General features: G+C 38.7%; 1 non-coding gene across 1 annotated transcript; it reads left to right on the top strand.

Moving 5' to 3' along the window:
- Window positions 1–843: 843 nt before the first annotated feature.
- Window positions 844–950, top strand: LOC148295885 (small nucleolar RNA R71). Its single transcript, XR_015834912.1, has one exon. It is a non-coding gene; the product is annotated as a small nucleolar RNA R71 (small nucleolar RNA).
- The last annotated feature ends 4,684 nt before the right edge of the window (window positions 951–5,634 follow it).

The following is a 5,634-nucleotide window of genomic DNA, read 5'->3' as shown; positions in this document are numbered from 1 at the left end:
CTATTAATTTCACCAATTACCTTACCAGTTCTCAAGGTAACTGCTTGAACATGCTCCCGCCCAGTTGGATTAATCATTGGTTGGCTAGGCATCATACCAGGTTCCCTTTGACTCAAAGCTGTAGCAATTTGTCCCACTTGAGTTTCTAGATTGGCAATGGCCTTATCCGTTTTCTGCATGTGGGTGTCATTCCTCTGCATGTAGCTTTTTGTCTCAGTGATAAAACTATCTGTGTTTCTAGCCATGGAAGCAACAAGTTCTTCCAAAGATTTTCCTGTAGATTGTGGTTGAGGTGGTGGTTGTGGTGGATTGTAGTAGTGCATTTGACCATGAGGTGGGCGAGTATGTTGTTGGCCTTGAGGTGGTTGAGTTGGCCCTTGTTGAACATTCGAATTGTCACTCCACCTGAAATTTGGATGATTTCTCCACCCCGGATTGTATGTTTGTGAGAAAGGATCATTCTTAGGCCACTGATTTCTCTGAAATGAGCCCACTGCATTTGCTTCCTCATGTGCCAAGGGACAATCCTCAGTGTCATGACCAATTGTGGAGCAAAATGCACAAACCTTGGATGATCCCGGTGCCAATTTCTTCACCATGTTGGTTAGGTTTGCAATCTGAGCTTCCATACTAGAAAGGGTACTTACATCATAGGATTCCCCTTTTCTGACTGGTTTTTGCCTTGAATTATATTGGCGAGCATTTGCAGCAATAAGATCAAATATTTCTCGCACTTGTGTTGGAGTCTTGGTCATTATAGTTCCTCCGGCAGCTGCATTCACATTATTTTGATCCGCTTCAAAAAGTCCTTCATAGAAGTGCTGCATTAGAAGCCAAGCTTGTACATTATGATGCGGACAAATGATTAGAAGTTTCTTGAAACGGTCCCAATAATCCTGGAAGCTTTCTCCCGGCCTTTGCAGAATTCCAGTAATCTGACTTCGGAGTTCATTTGTCCTTTGTGCTGGGAAAAAATGTTGCAAGAACTTTGAAGCAAGATCTGTCCATGTTGTGCTGGAATTTGGAGGTAGATAGTGAAGCCATTCCTTTGCTGTATCCTTCAAACTAAATGAGAAAAGTCTCATTCTTATCTCATCACTACTCATGCCTTCGATCTTTATTGTGGAACACACTTCCTCAAAGTCTAGGATATGTGCATTAGGATTTTCTCCAGGATTTCCCAAGAACTTAGGCAATATGTGTATCATGCCCGATCTCAACTCAAAGTTTTCCAAAGTGGATGTGGGATATACTATGCAAGATGGTTGTCCAGTTGTTGGCGGAGAAGAGTATTCTTGCACAGTAAGTTCCACAATTCCAGCTGCGGCTGCCATTGGTGACGGTGGAGGTGACTCGACTTTTGGTGAGCTTGGTGATGATGAAAACGGTGAGAATGACAAAGGCAATGGAGTAGACACAGCTAGTTGGATGTTCCTTTCTCTCAAAGCTTGAGCTTGGATATCTTCTATTGTGCAATCTAATGAAATATCCAAATTCAAAAGGGACATAAACAGAGTGTTCCTGCAATAAGAAGAAACAAAAACAAACTCAAATAAAATGAAACGACAAACAAAGAAAAAATGAAAATAAAATTAAGTACTCTAAATATACTCAAACAAAACAAATAAGCAACCGTGCCAGTTCCCCGGCAACGGCACCAAAAATTGTTGCATTCCTAAAAGGACACAATTTAATGTGCAAACAACCAATTAAAAATACCCGCAAGTGCACGAATCTATCGAAGTATAGATTATGTAAGTACGGGGTCGATCCCACGAAGAACTTGTCGGTTGCCTATAAGTTCTAATTTGAGTACAAAGAGAACACTCAACTAACACACCACAATGCAAAAAATGCAAATTTAAAACTAAAAAGAAAGTAAAGAAATGTAAAAGAAACAAACAAAACACAAAAAAAAAAAAAAAGGAAATGTGCTGTGAACAGTGACCAGCGACCGGTCGTGAGGTAAGAGCGACCGGTCGTTTTTGGTCTGGAGACCGGTCGTTAGGTAAAAGCGACCGGTCGTTTTTGGGCAGAGTCGAAATTCTCTGTTTTGACGTGAAAAGCGACCGGTCGTCAGGTAAAAGCGACCGGTCGTTTTTGGGCAGAGTCGAATTCTCTGTTTTTCAGTTTCGACCTCTGTCCAATGTTTTGCCTATAACTTTCCAACCGTACGTCCAAAATTCACGTTCTTTATACGGTTGGATTCAGCACAGAAAATGCAAGAACACAGCGCGGACCAAAAGTCCAAAACAATTACGGAAATAGATAAAATTTAGTAACAAAGACACATAACGTGTCAAACACGCAACTCACACACACATTTGGGGGGGGGGGGGGGTTTGGTTTGGTTCAAGTGACCTATTTCTATTGCATGAAAGTAAATGAACTTTGAATTTAAATGAGAATAGCAGGGATGAAGTATCAAAGAGTGGAATTAAAATGTAACAAACACTAGGGTTTCGGAATCCACCCTAAACAATTCTACCAATGTTCATGAATACTCAAGTGATGAACTCTAAACGTGTTGTTGAAGATGTTCGCAATCAAGACCAGTACGAGTGGCTCAAGACGCATTGATTCTCTCTAATGTACGTAAAGTGCAGTACGAGTGCTACAATACTTGTGCCTTCCCTATAATCGAATCTAGGTGTGCTTAGTACTTTGATTCAATTACAAGAAAAACCCATTAAGTTCAAAGAGAATATGAACATCACAAGAACCCTAATAGCATGGTGTTTACATTAGGTATTCAAGAAACCAATTCACATGGATGATTCTTACTTCATCCATTTATTGCTTAGGATAACATGAAGATACACATAATCCCAACAATCTCAAGAAGCATGCTTTCAAAGGTGATCAATCAAAGAAGAACATACATCAAGGATAGATTAATTTGGTGAATTGGAATTCATCAACAATATCTAGAAATTCATACACTCAAGCATCAAAACAATAAGGTAATCATGTTTAGGGCTTCAACCTAAGCCCTAACTATGGAGTTTAGTTGCTCATACTCATTCCAAATACAAACTCAAAATAAAATTAGAAAGAGTTTACAGATTTTGAGAAAATGATGAAAGCTTCAAGGTCATCAATGGTGGAAGCTTTCTTCTCCACTTAGCTTGGCTGCCCTTGGCCTTCTCCAAGCTCCAAGCTCTCCGAAATCTGCTCTCCTCTGTGTAATCTCCTCAATGACTTCCTTTCCCACGTTCAAAAGGCTCCCCCAACTTCAGATTGCAATTCATTTCCTTCCCTCTCTCCTCCTTTCCAGCTTTTACCTTTTAATATTAAACTACCACCTTTGATAAAGCCTTAGCCCATTGTCCCCTTGCCATGATGAAGATTTGTCCTCAATAAGATGCCAATTGCTTCAGAAAATATCTCAAAGCTAAGGTAACTTCTTGTTACCAAGAGTTATGGTAACAAGAAATTAAGATGACACAAAGGAGGTAAAAGCTGGCCAAATCCGGATTTCCAGAGCTGTGGTAACATGCTGGATTGGTTGGATAGGCAATACTTGTCCAATGGAGCTCAAATTTGGATATGTTGTAGTTAACATCCATTGGAACAATGATCGGTTCATAATTGTATATCATTTTGTACCCTTCTAGCTTATGATTTGGTTATGTTTTTGAGTTAAACTTGTGCTTTTAATCCTTTTTGTGTTTATCTTTCAGTTCATTGAGCTTTAGGTAATAATGATGGCTTTAGAGAGCATAATTCATGCAATTCAAGCATGTTAAGGCCTAATTTGGATGAATGGATGAAGAGCTTAAAGACAAACTCATTTTGGCTACAGCCCCCTGCCAGTCCAGTTCCGTAGGTCATATTGCAAGCTTTGTTTCAACAACCTTCATAGCTCGAATGAGGCCACATTTTTCATGAAAGTTGTTCCAATTGGTGTGTACTATAACATATCCAAAATTCAGACCCATTGGATAAATCTGGAGTCCGTTACCTAGCAAACACAGAACCATGCTCAGGATGGATCTTATCAGCGCGGAAAATGAGTTAGCAATTTGTTTTGGCCTTAACTTCCTCCTCCGACCTTGGATTGGCCCAAATAACATATGGCTGGAAAGAAGACATTCTGAACTTCAATTTCGAGTGCTTAAAGTCCTAATTTGATTAAGAGAAGCCCAAGTTGTAAGCCCTTGAAGTTGCTGGTCATGCTGACCTCAGCATGTGCTGGTTGGATGCTTGGTCATGGTGAGCTAGGTATGAGCTATCATTTCTGGTTGGAAGCTTGGTCATGGTGACATGAAGATGAGCTAGGGCTGCTGGTGGGATCTATTGGTGAAGTGCATCAACCAATTCAAGATTTTCTAATACAAGTGCATCACCCAATTTAGATTTTCTAATACAAGTGCATCAACCATTTCAGATTTTATAAAACAAGTGTTGTATGCATTAGCCATATTGAATTCAGATTTTCACTTCCCCTAGGCCTATAAATAGGGAAGTTCTCTAAGCTTGTAAACACACCCCAAGGGGGGGAGCTCTCAAACACTTCTCTAGAGCTCCCTTCCCTTCTCTCCCTCAAATTCTCTTAGTTTTCCTTTCTAGTTCTCAATTGATTGTAACAAAAATCCTTTTACTAAATTTTCCTTTAAGTCCTTCCAAGTTCCACTTTAATTTTCTTTTTAATGTAAATTCTTTTCTTAAGTTTTCAAGTTGAATTAGTTTCCGAGTTTCAATTATGGTTTTTGTTCTTATTCATTATGCTTATAAGTTAATATGCTAGTTTGAATGATTGATCACCATTTAGGCTTGCATGTTAGCTATCTTGGTTTGAATTAAGAGTATACACCATGCTTTAATTCGAATTGAACTATGAATAGGAAGAGTATGTATGGACATTCGACAACAGGGATTAGATACATACTTGGTTGTTTAAATTGTTCTTCTATGCTTAATGGGTTCCTAATGCTTAATTTTAGGTTAGACAACAAATGATCAAATTAGGGAATTAGGAACACAAGGTTATGACCACACACCATGGCTTAATCATACTTTAGCTAGAATCAATCCATTAATCTAAATTGAACTTGGGAACTTATTTGCTTGAGTTACTTTCTTATTTTCTTCCTTCTTTCATGTTCTTTGTTTTTGTTTCTGTTTTGTGTAGGAAAACTGAATTGGATCATTCAATCACCAATCCTCGTGGGATCGACCTCGCACTTACATATGCTATACTACCAAACGGCTCGTGCACTTGCGAGTATCACAAGTTGAGGATGCAGCTTAATCCATTTTGGTGCAGCTGAAATCTACACAACAAGTTTTTGGCGCCGTTGCCGGGGATCGGTAACATTGTTTGATTCTATTTGGCTTTCCTACTTTATTTTTTTTTCTTAACTGAACAATTTCAAGTTTTAATTCCATTTCAAGTTTGCGTGTTTGTTTTAGCAATTTATGACAGCTTAATAAAAATGGAGAGAGATGGCAACCTCAATCATAAGAATGGGAAGTGTGGAGCAATGGGAGAAGTCGCGACCTCCAAGTGCATCACACTCGACCTAATCGCTTCAAGGGGGAGCATTTCAATCCTTTCTCTTTACTTGTTATTATTTTAAATTTCTGTTTCTTTTTTTATAAAAATTTAAAAAAAAAATAAAAAATTTAAAA

Source organism: Prunus avium, chromosome 3, assembly GCF_965620075.1.
Source record: "Prunus avium chromosome 3, drPruAviu1.hap1.1, whole genome shotgun sequence".
In the NCBI taxonomy this organism is placed as follows: domain Eukaryota; kingdom Viridiplantae; phylum Streptophyta; class Magnoliopsida; order Rosales; family Rosaceae; genus Prunus; species Prunus avium.
Note: the sequence above shows the minus strand (reverse complement) of the source record. Positions and strands in the feature narration are given on the sequence as shown.